This window comes from Ixodes scapularis, unplaced genomic scaffold (genome assembly GCF_016920785.2).
Source record: "Ixodes scapularis isolate PalLabHiFi unplaced genomic scaffold, ASM1692078v2 PGA_scaffold12__126_contigs__length_90152505, whole genome shotgun sequence".
Taxonomy (NCBI): Eukaryota; Metazoa; Arthropoda; class Arachnida; order Ixodida; family Ixodidae; genus Ixodes; species Ixodes scapularis.
Window position 1 is genome coordinate 30782747 of NW_024609838.1, and position 15986 is coordinate 30798732.

The 15986-nt window shown below is 51.3% G+C and overlaps 1 protein-coding gene across 1 annotated transcript in view; it reads right to left on the reverse strand.

The window, feature by feature from the left end:
- LOC8030312 (tyrosine-protein phosphatase Lar) overlaps positions 1–5597 on the reverse strand; it is a 65230-nt gene extending 59633 nt beyond the window's left edge. Inside the window, exon 1 of the mRNA XM_042289500.1 lies at positions 5522–5597. The gene's annotated coding sequence lies outside the window, so the exon portion shown is untranslated. The remainder of the gene's footprint in view (positions 1–5521) is intronic.
- Between the last annotated feature and the right edge of the window lie 10389 nt (positions 5598–15986).

Sequence of the window (15986 nt, forward strand, 5' to 3'; positions counted from 1 at the left end):
GGGTTGCGTCCGGTGGCTTCACTTGCGGGAGCGGCAAGCGCGATCCAGCAATTGTCATTGAGATCAGTGCTCGCACCCATTAAAATAGACGAGCTCGACGAGCTGCTCTCGTTGACCCCTCCGCAGACGCTGGCGGCCATGTTTGTTATCGTTTGCAGCCGAAGCAGAAAGGCAATCACGAGATATTTTTGGAAACAATGATGACTCCGTCTAGAATATGTATTTCTCAAACATAAAAATGTTGTCGATTAAAATACTATTACGGCACGGAGAGCCAATTTTATAACCGACATTGCACACGTCAATCATCTATCCAGCCAAAGAGAGATGGAAGCAACTTGTAAGCACGGGGCGGGGCTTAGCGGGCTGCGACCTCCACATTCTGCATCGATATTGCGCGTAGCGGCGTAAATATTGCTAAAAAAATCCTTCTAGTGGAACAATCTGCAAGAAAAATATTAAACCCATTAAAAAAACTTTTTTTTTTTCACTTTAGTGTAGTGTAAGTTCGTCTGCTTCTTGCACAGGGGTTGCGATTATGTCTAAACGCCAAGGTGTTATTGGCCGACTGAGAAAAAAAAAAGGTGTTCGATGTCAAGGAATCTAGCGTTGATGTCTACCCACTATCCTCTCAATGAAAGCCACTCAGAACTCAGCGTATCTCGGACGTTACCGCAACTCCTGAGCGAGAAGCAAGACGACTTGCTCTCTGAATTTCCTCTTGAAATGTGTGTTTCTCATTATTAAGAACAAATCACACCTCGCCGGCCGTTTTATCCTTTTATCATCTTTTGTGTGTTGTCATTGTAAGGCGGCAATAAACTATCTTTGTAGAAGGGCAATGTTAATGCCCTTCTATAAGCGATCATTAACATTGCCTTATGGCAATGTGTATGATCGCTATTTTGCCTGAGGATTGGTTCAACAGGCCAGTCGTACCCAGCTGAACTATAGTGACCGAATAATGTCAAAACAATTTTGGTAATTCTCGTGACGTTATTGAATTTTTAGTTTTTATCCTTGCTCATCGCAGTTTCCAACAGCAGGGCTCTTTTAGCAACGCTGAAAACGTGACGACATATGTTTTATTTCGACAGTAGAGCTTTTTTTTTCTGAACGAGTTTGCAAGGCCTCTGATGGTCAGAAATAAATGTTCTGGAAGCTTACCGAAGGCAAGACTATATATACATGATTTGTTGTTGTTGTTTTTAGCCTGCCTGCTTGACATGAAACGTTTACAACTTGTGACGTCATGCAACCGGTAAGTGCAGGAAAATCTGAGCGTCGGTTTGGCATATTACCTTCAGCTTTATTAAGAGCCATTTTGAATTTAGATATTAGCATGCTGAGAAGACTAAAACACCGAACATTTTGAAACTTTAGTTAGTTTTGGTGGCCCGGAAAATCCTAAACGCAGACCATTCCAGGAGGACAACCGGACTTTCCGTCTGAGCAGCATGTTCCTTTGGTGTACGGACTGCACCTGTACGCTCCGTACTGGTTCACGCAGCAGCTGTTGCTGCCGCAAATCATCCAGGTGGGACAGGGAACGCTCGGCGCTGAAACGACATAAACGGGAAAAACCGACGTTTAGGCCCTGGAAAGATTCAGCATTAGCCGAGCTGTCTGACTGAGACAAAGATTCGACAAAACTTCGACAGGCGTCCATGCGCAACTTACGACGGCAACTTTAAATCCGGTAGCGCGTCTTGAAACCACCGAATCACCACATCAAAATGAGCATGCGCATGCGAGGAATAGTCAGGTAGACCATACAACGTTCTCCCCTTTTTATCGTGCGCATGCGCAGGTTTCGGAACGAGGCGCACAAAGGTTGCGCCGCAGTCTTCACAATGCCTCGCAAGAGGAAGGAGCGAACTTAGGGGGAGATGGCTGAATGAGCAGCGATGTTTTGGGTATGATCGTGGTTGGGGTGCCAAGGGGACGCCGGAGGGCGTTGGGTTAGGGATAAAGAAGCAACGCGGGCTCGGTTTTATTGAGGGTAACTTGCGTTAACTGGTCCATTATACAGGTGATGCCCAAAGGCTAAAAATACTACGTTGCGCTTTAGTTTTGGAGTTTTAACCATTGTTCTAATTGCCTTTTCAAAATAAAGTGACACCGTTTGGCAACCCTCCCTCTATGTTTCGGTTTCGGAACAGCTGCTATATTCGAGACTTTGGTGAGTTACTCGACAGAGGGGGCACTATACGTATTTTCACAAATGGTCTACAGGGTTGGTGCTCTTTAGTTGTATAAAAGGTCGTTGCCATTGGATGTCTAAGTCCGTTCTGCCTTTTATTATTGGAACAGCTAGTGTCACCCACCAGCCGACGAGAATGTTGAAGAAGTAGTATAAAACTTCATTGTCGGACAAATCAAGAAGCGAGAAGAAGGAACAAAACAAACCAAGCCCTGCATTTCTTAAATTGTTGGCAAATTAAATCTAAGACCCGTAGAAACTTCTTTCTCCGTCAGTTGAAACAGAGTTCTCGAGTAGATAAAAAACAGGAGCTGCTGAAAGATGTTTCGTTATGATCGAGCAGCCACCGAAACTGCCTTAGCCTTCGATCGTGGAAGTCTTAAAACAAAGAATATAATCAACACGTAGGAGAAGCGTCTGCTCCAACCGAAGTGTCATAGAGAGCGGCGTTGTCACCAACGAAATAAAGCTGAAACCAATCATTAAAAAAAAAAAAAAGATCTGTGTAAGGTCTGGCGTCATTGTTTATCGCTTTCTCAACATGCTCTTGGTGATATGTGTTACCGGGCGCCACCACCTTCGCATTCGTGACTAATGTATCCCGTAGAGAGATTGCCCTTTGCGGGAAGCTGGCCGGGGTGTCATGTTTCCTCTCCGTGCTACGATGGATGGACGAGCAGCATTGCATACCGGAGTGCCAAGGTTGTATGAGAGTTGCGCAAGACCTGACATCAGAACCGACGAATGAAGGCCTCTGAAGGAGTGATGTCAGTTTCGGCAAATAGCAAAGCCTCTGAAGAAATGATGTCAGTTTTGACGAATGGCGCTGGAGATAAGTGATGTCAGTGTTCGCAGCTTTTTTCTATGTTCTTCCATTTGGGGGGATTGTAAGCAGCGCGTATGCGCTGGTATTTAAGCGTGGTCCTGGCTGCAAAAGGGGTTCTTGTCTGAAGCTAGGTGGGCAGGCCTCACCTCGAGATAGCCGCGGAGAGGGTCCGCGGGGCGGCCAAAAATTTCCCTTCCTGCTTCGTAAAAGTTGCTGTATCGTGATTCCCTGTATATAAAGTATACCTACCCCATACCAAACCTCACCGAGCCTTCTCGCTGATGACATCGGGAGTCCGTGGCGCATCGAGAAGAACAAAGAACCATCTACTTGAGTTATTTGTTGTTGTTTTTTTTAGTACACATAGCAGACCACGGCGAACAACCGGGAAAAAAATGCGATGTGCAAATTACCGCGCTCATACAGTTTTTTTATAGTTTTATTTGGAGTTTCGATTGCCATTTGCTGGATTTTTCTCCGTGATTGGCTGCCTCCATGTTCCGCTAAAACTAACGCACAAACTTTTCTTTATACATAGTACAGTTTAATTAAGCCTTTCTCCTCTTTTTTTCACCATTGTTGCATACAACAACGGTGCCGATAGGGCAGTTGGGTTCGAGAAGGAATTTGACTGCATTCCGACGCAGCGATTACATCGAGTTCCAGCCTAACGCTGACGCGCCGCTCGTGTCCAAGCCGTAGAGGCGTTCGGTCGTGTATGACGGCATCGTACTTTGAGTGGATAGGTCTTATCACGCTGGGGGTGGTGCTGCCTAGGTTACCAGACGTTAAGCTGAACCACATGTAGCCCGCATCCCTATCTAGGCCTAGCTCAGGCAGGCCGTAAGTGCCGCCGGATCGGGGCGCGCTACCTGCATGGTTACGAGGAGAGGCTTGGGGGAGGCCGCATGTCTCTGTGGACGGCTCTTCTTCGCCCTTCTCGGGTGTTACGGGGGCCCCCCGTGACAAAGTGTTGTATGAGGGGGAGGGGAGAGAGGAGGCCCCAGCAAATTGGAAGATCCCGGGGGGGGGGGGGGGGGGGGGGCGGGCCTCATGGGCCTCCCCCCCGGCTAAGTGCCTGCCTCGGAGTCAAGTTAAAGTCATTGTAGGGGTTTCCAGTTTGGACCATATTTTTTGTTCTTCTTAGGGGAAGCAGGGGCAGTGTAACAGTGAAAGCTTTGGACCCGTGTATTTCAATAAAAGAGTGGACAATGCTTCTATGCTTCCCAGCGATACGTCCAGCAGCCTTTAGTTATTTCAAAGTAGCGACTATTATTGAGGTAACAGCTCCTCGGAACAATTGTCGTGTGATGGTGAGTATTACCAGTGTCAAGTGAGCAAGTGCCAGATGCAGCTGCAGAAATATAGTTGCAATACAGGTGCGGTCTGATCAATGTAGTGTTCGTTTGTGTCCGGAATTTATTTTATTTTTTAACTTTGATACGTTGTTAACGCCGTAAAATTAAGCTCAGATTATCAAAGAGTTAGGAATATATAAAAAATTAACTTCAATGCACCTCGAATTTCAGTAAAAAAAAAAATAATAAACTCCGAAAAGCACTGCCTCCGAACTTTTCGAGAAATAAACTCCACAAACACGGAGTCCTTGTAATACCGAAGTTTTAAAGCTTCAGCCGGAACCCTCTTGGCACAGCTTGTATCCCAACCCTCTATGCAAAAAGCACTTAGATGCTTTATTAACCTCGACACCTTCGTTCTGATCGCACCACGCTCTGTATAGGTGCATTATTGTGCGGTTTTTAAGAAATCATTTCGACTGAGAACCAAAACATCTGCTTAGAAATGCTCAGTGTTTTGATTCATCTCCGTTGCTAAAAAAACACCCTCCTTCGTTTTGCTTGCGTGTTCTAAACTCTAGTCAAAGGTTAAGGGAGTACACTTCCCGGCAGAGCACGCAGGTGAACAATGCCAGTATCCCACCGAATGGCCAAGCTCGGAATACGATAAGACAAAAATGAAAAGAATGCTACGTCTGCTGGGGCAATAGACCATTTTTAAAAGTCCATCACGCATGCAGCCGCTACTGTGTGCTTGGACTAGGTGGCGCAAGCTACCGTCCGTCACAAAGGGTATATCCATTAACATATATCCATCCATCCATGGACACGTATCGTGTGATTGGATCCGAGTACGTGATTAAGTACGTGATCAAGCAATGGCGGACAGACGCTGGCGCGGACTTTTGGAAAGGGTCTAATAGCACGACGTTTCATTTGCTCATTTTCCCTGCACACATCGTATTTTTTTAATGTCTAATCTTAATATAAGCTTCGTCATTCACTGTCATTTTTCATTTCTTCGCCGTGATGGGCTATCTCCGTGTTTGGCTGCCTCCATGTTCAGAAGGAAAGTGAACTCACAGACATTATAAGGTGTACTTCTTGTCAAAGTGTGTTTCATTCAGCGATCAAAGCGCGTTTTTTTTTTTTTTTAGATTCCTTCGTTATAATGAACTGCATACGTCAACTCACTGCTGTCGATGTTAGGCACGGGATTTCTGAAGCTTCGGTACTTGGCAGCCATTGGCTTGACAGTCCCGTCCTTGGTGCAGGTCTTCTCTACGTCGTTGCACTTGAAACCCCGAGGACAGCAACGCTCATTGTCGCAGCACTGGGCACGCTCGTAAGGGCAGCAGGCGTAGCGGCCGTCCTCATTCTGGCAGCAGCTGGAGCCGTAGTGACAGCTCGTTCCGTCCGGGCAGTTCTCGAACTTAACTGCACGTGAAGAAACGATGCGTGGTCTGTATTACTATGATATGGTGATTGGAACGCGTCCTCGACTGTTGTGTTTAGCGTCCCATACAGCTCACATATAGGGTGTGGTCCCAAAATAGCAGTAAATTGCGTCATAGGAGCCGCGGCGTGTCATTTTGTCGGATGTCACGATTCTGGCGGTTGGTCGGAGAAGTTCCAGCAGAGCGAATGCGCGAGTGTCGCCGGCGTCGCCGCATTCCAACTCATGGATGCGGAAGCTAAACCGTGGACTGTCAGGCTGCTGGAGAACTAACTGCAGTAGCACAGGCGGCTCCCACATCCACCTTCGCTCCTCTATACCACCCTTCAGGATCGAGCAGGAAGAAGCATGACACTCTGACGTCATCAGGCGGAAATTAGGGGATCACAGTTTAGGACGTGGCAAATACGCTAGTTGGAAACGCGATGGTTGAAAGTTGTGGCGCCATCTTTGGAATGACGTCGCGCGTGGACGACGGACTCTGTTGTCTGCTTGCTGCGCCTATCGCAAGATGGCACCACAGCTTACAATTCTCTATAGTTCGGTAGTCTGCGAACACGCCGCCGTTGACCCTGGCAAGTTTGTTGGTCTCATTTTCTTCCGAGGACAGAGCGCCTTAAGATGTCATAAGGTAAAAAAAAAAAAAAAATTAATGCGCAATTTATGAAAGTTTGAGCTTCCTCTGTGCAGTCGCCGATTATTCCTGTTTGTTTACAGCGCTTGAATCCATTGTGGCCGCCCTATTGGCGAGGAGACCAAACTATAGGGGGCGCTATGCCCAGCCAGCGTCAAAACACAAACCAATCATCTTTGTTGTTGATGTATCCATCGGTGTAGTTCTCAATTTAGCAACAAGGAACGCCGACGGTTTCATATCCTTCCCAGAAGATAGGGGTAGGAAAATATCCGGTATGCACTTCTTATGTTTTGTCTATTTTGAATAGAAATGTAAGCTCGTGACAATTTTTAAAATAGTTCTGATGAGCAATTAAACGACGTTCGCCCGGAATTCTTCGTACTTTTCTCTTACTGATGGGGGCTTCTTCTCTCCGATGTTATTTTCCATTTGTATTCCTACAGATCTTTCATGCCATTGCGTTGACAGATTATGTCGATTGCCATATTATGTCAATATTTTCGTAAGAGCAACGAATAATTGAAGTAATTTCTTACATTTCAATTAAAGTTAAAATTACCATTGAAAAAACTTCACGTAGCAATCACGCAGTGGCCTAAAAAACAATATCGACTTCAAGTAATGTGTTAAGTGTAACAAAATCCAGTCGAATTCCACGAGTCGAACCTTCGCAACGCCTCCTAGATAGCTTTCAAAACCTGCGTGTCACGTGACATGACGTCACGTGACGCGCAAGCTTGAAAGCTGTCTAGGAGATGTTGACATTTGCCCGGCAACCATTCACGCCCTAAGGCAACCGACATTTCCGGTCCGTACTCCATTCCCTCCCCTTCCCCCCCCCCCCCCCCCCCCCTTTTCATCAACCCCAGCCACTTGTTAGCTACCTCCAAGATAACAAAACCTTAGCGCTGAATTTTCAGCGTAACTGTCCAAGACTCCTTTCAGTTACGCCGGGACTCGTGTTTTCAGTGATTGGACACGAGTAATTTCGACCGACCGCTGATGGGGCACTCGCACTGGAACCCAGGTGGGCCTTCTTTAGGTGATGCCGAGAATTCAGGCACTAGTGATTTGCTATCTACGAGGTGCTGCCTCTACCGGCATCCGACAAACCCCGCGGATGCGTTTGGAGAAAAGGCGGATGTCAGTCCGATGCATTCCTCTTAAGAAAGCTGGAATGTCAACTTTTCCGCAAAATACTTGAAAGAACCAATCACTGCAATCTACGGAGGGAGCTTGCCCAAGGACAATGCCAAAAATATGTTTAAAGATGAAAAACAAAACACTGTCCGCAATGAAACGTTGTGCATGGTGATGTTTTTTTTTATGTTTTCTGGTTTTATCAAGTGCTTTGTTGGAACGTGGATTCTCCAGATTTCTGAAAGGCCGACGACCAGACTCGAGATTCTGCAAGGCGGAAGATCCTCCTCACCATAGGGGAGGAGGACACGGGCAATGGTGGACAAGGTAAAAGGGGAAAGGAGGAAGCGGGAGAAAAGTGGAAAGCGCGAACTGGTCGTTGGTCTTTAAGTCGAGGTCACACTGCTTGTACAACATACAAAAGACAGTCTGCATACAGAATCAAACGCGAGTCACCGCGGGATCTCCACGCTTCGAATGCCGCATCGCGACGAGTTCAAGGAGAAACTTGGCACGCGGCATTCGAACCACGGATGTTGTGGTGACTCTTGTTTGCAGACCCTCTTTTGTATGACGTATGTGCAGTGTAACTCCGGCTTTAGAGTTTAGAAGGGGCCATTACGCAGTCATGGACCAGAAAACAAGCAGGCTGCTCGCCCAGCATGATCACCGGACTAATCGGTGTTATGGCGAATTCCATAGGTCGTTTTGGAGCGCGCCGAGATCGACATTTTCTGGAACGCACCTATTTCACCTGATGATCGGGATCGAGACGGACGTGTTCCAATCATCGTTTTGGATCAGCTCCCACTCCAGATATCGATCCGGATCCGAGAAAAGTCGCTCCTCCGATTTCGGCGTATTCGACCGGAAGCCAGCCTGGCCAGAGCTCGGCGCGCACACGTGACTTCCTTTCTTGCCGGGCATCTCGTCTTTGAAGAATTCGCAATGAGCGCTCGCGAAGTGCCGCCCGATTTACTGCTGCTTCTGCTTGATTACTCATCGTCGTCAACTTGCTCGAGCAGCTCCTCCAGCATCAGCGACTCGAGTAACAGCGACGACGATCAAGATTGCTTGCATGTCCCGCATAAATTCGACTGCTTTTTCGTACCACTCCTCTGGGATCCGCCGATCCCAGAGGAGTGGTCATGTTCCAGTGGGTATCAGGAGGCGGAGCGACTCCGTTCGAATCGCGTGCTCTATCTCGGATCTGGTCTGCCGATCCTGGCGCGCTCCAAAACGACCATTGGAATTCACCATTAGTTTGTTTCGTACTTGTCTTTGCCCTGTTGGACTTGGCTGGCATCCCAAGGCTCTTCAGAATTGCCGGGTCCTTCTGGAGCTCGCTGAGGCCCCGAACGTGGGGGGTGTAAGAATCCTTGATCCTGCAGATGGTGTACTTGAAGTCGCAAATATAACCCGCGTCGCAGCAGAAGGTACCGCTTGAGCAACAAGTGCCGTTCGGGTACTCGCAGCAGTAGTAATATTCGGGAATTTCATTAGTTCTGCAGCATTTGGTGCCCCTCTCGCAGTACTGGTGATTATGGCACATTACTGTGCGGGCTGCAATGAAAAGAAGAAGTAAAAACGAACATAAATCCTCTCTCTCACTTTGAATATCTCTTTCTCTACCTCTCTTCGTTATTTGTCTTTTATGAAATATAACTTAGGGTTCCCCGGTGTATTAGAGAGCCTAGAATTAAGAGGGGGAGCAACTTGCACCATAGGGGAGAGCTTGCAATTTAAATTGCGGACACCTCGGTGCAAACTCAAGGTTCATGCGCATGCGTGTGTTGGCGTGTGGAGAGTATAATAACAGTCGAAGAAGCTGATCCAAGCCAGGAGACGCGACGCTTGCGGACGATTGACGCTTGCACCTACTCCACGCAGCTCGCATTACCAAGGCAGCCCACAAGCCACGTGATCCTGAGCGAGAAGTTGGAAGCGCTCCCATGTGAAGACGTCACGCAACATCGAGGGACGTGGTCACCTGACCTTAAGTCACCTCGCACGACGGTACGTGACGTGGGCACGTGACGTGTCGTCACTGTGTCAAGTCGTGATGCCAGATGACGTCGCTTCGGGTGTATACACCAATTCAATTTTCGCGCGCTCAATACTTCGCGACCTGAATTGGTGTATAATTGTACGCCCGCACATCTTTGGCACTAAGTTTAGCGGGGAAGCGCACGGACTAACGGACGGAAGCACAAATTTCTGGGAGTAGGGGCTCCGCTAAAAAGCGTTCCATGCTGCAAAAGTAACTTAATTCGAAGTTTTAGCCGTGAAGCACCCAAAATATTCTACTTTTTTTAAATCCGACACCGAAAGGCGCCATCGTAATCAGCGGAGCCGCAGATGCCCGTTTTAAACGGTACAAGAGTCCCCATTCCTTATTGTCCCGCGCCGATGCCTTCAATACAAGAAAGGCTCAATTCCAATAGCCCAGGTCTCCTCGCGCGGCAGTGCTCCCAGCGTTTCATGCGGGACTACCCATCCTCCGATCGGCGCCTCGTTGTGGTAACCTAATACCTTACCAGGGAATATACCTCACTCCGCGAAAATCCAATGGACGTGGCGCCATCAGGCCTTACGCAGTTAGAAGCGCGAGACGCGCTCAACCTCGGGTTTTCCTTTTTAAGTTCTGAGGGGTGGCTGCCTCTATCTATCTTCGTGTAAACCCCTCGAGTCAGCGGAGACAGCCGCCTCCGGTCTTGGCGAATATGGTGCCTCGGTGCACCGGCCACAACACTCTCCCTCAGCGCAGCCCGAAAGCGTGCCAACGTAGACATGACCGACACGAATGCGTTCTCTTTGGCACGGGGTGCCCATACCGCTGAAGAGGACTTGGTGTGTAGGTGCGCTGTCTAATGAAAATGAGCGGAGTAGAATGTATTCCCCCATAGCCACTGACAGAGTGAGAACGGCTGGGCGTGCCTTTTGAAAGCCCGGCCTCCAGCAGCACGCAATCTATGACTTGCACCGCGCTTTGGCTGCGCGCTTGCGCTCAAAGGTGGACGAGACGCAATCCTATTTAAGCGTTTACCTTTTTCGCGGTTCGTGAATCGGGCAACCCAGCGTGCACGGAGAGCATAACTAAATATCGGTGCGTCATATTTTAACCGGGCGACGCGGAAGCCTCCTCCACCTACGGGGGCGCCCCATGGTACCGAACGCGCGCGGCATGTGACGACATCGTGACGTTCTCGGTCCTGGTCAGCTCCTGCCTAACAACCAACGTTACTAGAACACTCAGTTGGGAAACTCGCCGTCGAAACCTGGACCGCTTCCGTCCACCGAGACCAAGCTAAATACGACAACAGCGCCGCTCTTTATCATTTGTCTGTACTGTGGTCCCCTTGAGCTTTTAGAAAGCATGTTTTTGCGTAAAAAACAAACGGAAAAGACTCTTTTAGTATGAAATTTATTAGAGTTTAGTACAAAATGAAGGGCGCGTGATGTTTTTATAATCTTTAGTTTGCAAGGTTTTGCGGAACAATTAATATTGTTTTTATACAACCATGCCTCAGCGGTGCTTTCAGGTAGCGCGTCCCGACCTAGGTGCATTTTAACTTCGGTAGTAATTTGTGGCGCGTCCGCCGGGGAGACGGGGGTTGGCTTGTCGTCGGGTTGCGGTCGCTCGTTCGTGTGAAGCGTCTCTAGTTTTGCACGCGCCCAGGGACCTCAATTTATTTGTGGTCCCCGGGGTTCGAAGCCTCCGCCATGTCGACGCCTACGAAGGCACAGTGTTTCTCTTTTAATGTTCCGGCGGACACTCCTGTAGATGCCATCATGGACAGCATTCAAGCCGTCGCCGGCGGGGATGGTCTGTCGTACCTGCAACACCACGGTGGAGCAAGGTTCATGGCAGCGGTCAGCACCATGGCCGCCGCACAACGACTTGTAGCGCAAGGTTTCTTGTCGCTGGGTAACGTGGAAGTCCCCCTGGAGCCAGTGGGAGCCCACGTTGTGTGTGTCTCGGTGTACCGCCTTCCCCCGTACGTGTCGGAGGAGGCACTGGTGCAAGTCCTCGCACAGTACGGCAAGGTGAAGGCGATCAACCACGTCACGTTTCGAGACCGCCCGGACGTCAGGACCGGCACCCGGGTGGTCAAGATGGAGATGTCGAAGCCGGTCCCCAACTTCGTCCACATCCAGGGACACCGGGTGATGGTGGACTACCGTGGTCTGCGACGCGTCTGCAGCCGGTGCGGGCTGGAAGGCCACATCGGACCCGCCTGCAAGACCCCACGTTGCGACAGATGTGGCGTTTTTGGGCATGCGACGGCAGGTTGCACGGCTCCTTGCCAGCGGTGCGGCCACGGCCACGCGACCACGGACTGCGTCCAGCGAAAGTCGTATGCCGCCGCCGCCAAGCAACCCAGGGAGGACCGTCCACGCACTTCGCAGCGAGTTGTCGACACCGTCTCCGACCCAGCCCCCCAGCTTTCCGGTGACGACTCGGACCCGTCCATCCGCCCGCGGACCCCACCACCTCCCCCTGTTGTCTCGGATTCCGACGCTTCGTCGAACGCCGGAGTTTCCGACAGCCAAGCTTCGGGCGCTCCATCGAACGCGGCCGCCCCTACCGACGGCCAAACTTCGGACATTCCGTGGAACGCGGACGCCAACCCCGGCAGCCAAGCGTCGCGCGTTTCATCGAACGCGGCCAGCAGCCAAGCCTCGCGCGTTCCATCGAACGTGGCCGCTAAACCCGACTGCCAAACCTCAGACGCTTCGTCGAATGCGGCCGCCATCCTCGCTCACAGCATTGATTCCGAAGATCTGAGCGACGATTCCGACCGCCTTTTCATCGCTGAGGAAGGCGACGTGACCCCAGGCCAGGGACATCCGCCACCCACGCCAGAGGTTTCGACGACAACGACGTCACGTGAGTCGTCCGCAGAGTCGGCGTCTCCCGACGCCGACATGCCGGACGACCGCTCCGATGCCAAACGCGTTTTCTCGCCTGCTAGCGGCGGCTCGGACGCGTCTCCCGCCTCGTCGGCTAAAAAGAAGCGGCTCGGCGCGGACAATTTTGACTACGCGGAATCGCTGGAATTCTAATCGACTGTCCGCCACGTTTTTCTTTTACTTTTTTTTTTTTTTATGGGCCTACACATTCTGACGTTAAATGTGCAGGGTTTTCGGAATCCGAACAAGCAGCGCGAGGTGATACACTTTGCCCAGTCTAATCACTGCGATCTGCTCTTTTTGCAGGAAACTAATTTTTTTTCTGCCCGGGATGTGGCAGAATTTAAGGCCCGTTTTTCGATTCCTTGTTATTTTTCTCTCGCACCTTCTTGCGCGCGTGGTGTTGGCGTTTTAATATTCCGCACTTCGTTTTTGCGAGGTGCTTTTTCACTGTGCGACCCGGACGGTCGCATCCTTGTGTACAGTTTTTTTATCGGTCATGCCAAGTTTCGGGCTATAAGCGTTTACGCTCCAGTTCGTGGCGGCCACACGCCGGCGAGGGATTTTTTTAGAAGCCTTCTGCGGTATGTGCCCGAGGACGGTTTTTTCTTCCTCTGCGGGGACTTCAACTGTGTAATAGACTCCTCTCGAGACGTTCGCGGGCCTGGTCGCGGGCGGAATACCTCTGACGCTCAGGAGCTGGTTCGGCTTCTCGGGCTGCACGACCTGCGCGATGCCTGGGTCGAACTACACGGCGCTGCGTACGACTCCACGTGGTCGCGGGGCACGTCGTCGAGCCGGCTGGACCGCGTCTATGTCCAGAAACATCTTGCATCGCGTCTCCTCAGCTGCGAGGTGCTTTCCTTTCCATCAGCTGCAGGCTATGTTTCAGATCATCGCCCGGTTTCAGCGGTTTTTGATGTGACGGGTTTTTTGTACCCACGCGGCGACACATGGCGCCTAGATATCTCGCTACTGCGGGACGAACCGTCCATCTCTAGCTTACGACAATCGATTCGGGCGTCACTGACGGCCGTTGCCTTGTCCCCCGCCCAGTGGGACGCGCTGAAGTCTGACTGCCGGTTTTTCGCGACGGCAGCTGGGAAGTCGCTTCGGCGCCGCACGACGGAGGCCCTCAATGAGGTTGTCCGTCGCATTCGCATTGTGCAGCGTGGTGGTGTGCACAATGCGAATGCCTTGATGTTTGAGTACCTCACGGTTCTTCGCGATCGCCATCAACGTCTGTTGAGCATGTCCTCTCGAAGTGCTGTGGCGCAGCGGCTGCGTGACCAGCCGGTGGAAGACCCGGAGGTGCTCCGGTGCCTCCGTGCCACACGCGCCGGTGGGGACGGGTACTCGTACGTTCCCAGTGTACATCTCGCGGACGGTAGCCTTTCGGAGGACCCCCGTGAAATTGGCGCGGTGTTCCGAAATTTCTTTTCGTCCCTATTTTGCTCGAACCCCGCCGTAAACATCTCGAATTTCGCCGAGCGGGTTCGCCTTTTTTGCGGAGATCTCCCGGCCTGCCCTGATGATCTCGGCTCCTCTCTGTTCCGTCCTACAACACGCGAGGAACTCTTTGACGTCCTCCGGGCTATGAAAGTCGGGTCTGCCCCAGGCCCCGACGGCTTACCAGCCGAATTTTACGTCACTTTTTGGGATGTCCTCGCGAATCCCCTAGTCCAGCTTGTGAACGGCTTTCTGGAGACAGGCGAAGTTCCACCATCCTTCAGAAGAGGTCGCGTCATCCTCCTCCCAAAGGAGGGTGGCTCTTCATCGGATCCTGCGGCTTGGCGACCTATCACTTTGTTAAACGCAGACTATAAGATAGTAGCGTCTCTACTCGTCTCGCGCCTCCGTACGGTCATGCCCCATGTGGTGAGCCCAGTTCAAACGTGTTCGGTGCCTGGGAGAAACATTTTTTCGTCCCTGTCACTCACACGAGACCTCTTTTCGTACGCGAATTTTACCCATCTGTCGGGGGCCTGTGTCTCCCTCGATCAAGCGAAAGCGTTTGATAGGGTTGAGCATAGTTATCTGTTCGAGGTCCTGAAAGCCTTTCGCTTCCCCGAGACTTTTATTTCGTTACTTCAGTCCCTATACAGCGGACTGACTGGCCATTTGCAAGTCAATGGGTGTCTTCTTCCGCCTTTTCCAGTAAGTAGGGGAGTACGACAGGGCTGCCCGCTGTCTCCCTTACTCTACGTTCTTAGTCTTGATCCGCTTCTCCGACGTCTTGCATCCTGCTCCCGGATTTGTGGCTTTCCGCTGCCCGGCCGGGACTCAGTCGTGGTTAGCGCCTACGCAGACGACGTCAGTTTGTTTGTCCGCAACTCTGACAGTTTTGAGGCTGCTGGACAGCTGTTCTTGGAGTATGGCGCACTCTCTGGGGCTTGTTTAAACACTACCAAGAGCCAGGCTTTGGAGTTTGGAGGCTCCCCTCCCGCTCTACCTGCGGATATCCAGATTGTGAACGAGCTCCGAGTTCTCGGCGTGTTTTTTGACTCTCGTGGAGTGGCACCCCGCACGTGGGAGGTTCTAGCATCCTCCGTTGAACGTCAGGTGGCTGTTGCAGGGACCTTTACGCTCTCCCTCCGCGACAGAGCTTACCTAGTAAGAGCTGTTTTTTGTGGGCAACTTTTCTATGTTGCCCACATTGCACTTCCCCCTTCTCGATTCGCTAGCCGCATCACCTCATGTCTCTTCCGGTTTTACTGGAGCAGGGGCACTGAGCTAGTGACAAGGTCGGTGCTCCGCCTTCCCACGTCACTGGGCGGAAGGGGCATGCCCTGCGTCAGCACGGTGTGCCGCCTGCTCTCCCTCCGCACTGTTCTAGGGGTGTTAGATGACACGGATCACCCGGCACGGTCTCTGGCTCTTTATTTTCTAGGGCCCTCGCGCCGAGTGCTTGTTCCTCGCGCGTTGGGCAACCTTTACCCGAGCGCAGAAGCAACGCCACCGTTTTACCAAGCGGTGGTGGCTTGCCAAGAAGAGTTGAGGCGGGCGTTACCAGACCTCGAAGTGCGCGAAGTGCCACCGGCTCGCGTCGTCGAAGAGCTCTGCGTGACCCGGATCACTCGTGAGCAGAGGGATCGGGCGAACGCCTTTCCGTGGACCTGGTTGGTTTCTCGCCGCCTTCCCGGACCTGTGGAGGATTTTGAGTGGCGTCGGGGCTGGGGTGTCCTTCCAACAAGACAACGACTCCACCGCTGGGGCATTGTTCCCGACCCTAAGTGCCCCAACTGTGGGCAGGTAGAAACAAACACTCATGTTTTCTTTGATTGTCCCGTTGCGCGCTCATTTTGGCGTTTGGTGCACCATGGCTTCCGGGGTATCGGTATCTGGAACTTTGTGTCAGGCGGTAGGTGCCCCCGCGGGGGCTTCGCCCTGCTCCTGTTGGCAGTCGGCCAACTGGTCCTCTGGCAGAATCGTTGTGCGGCGGTTGGCCAGCAACGACGATCTCGTGCAATGTGGCCAGTCCTCTCTCGACTGCGGGGTACCCTGCTCCGTCA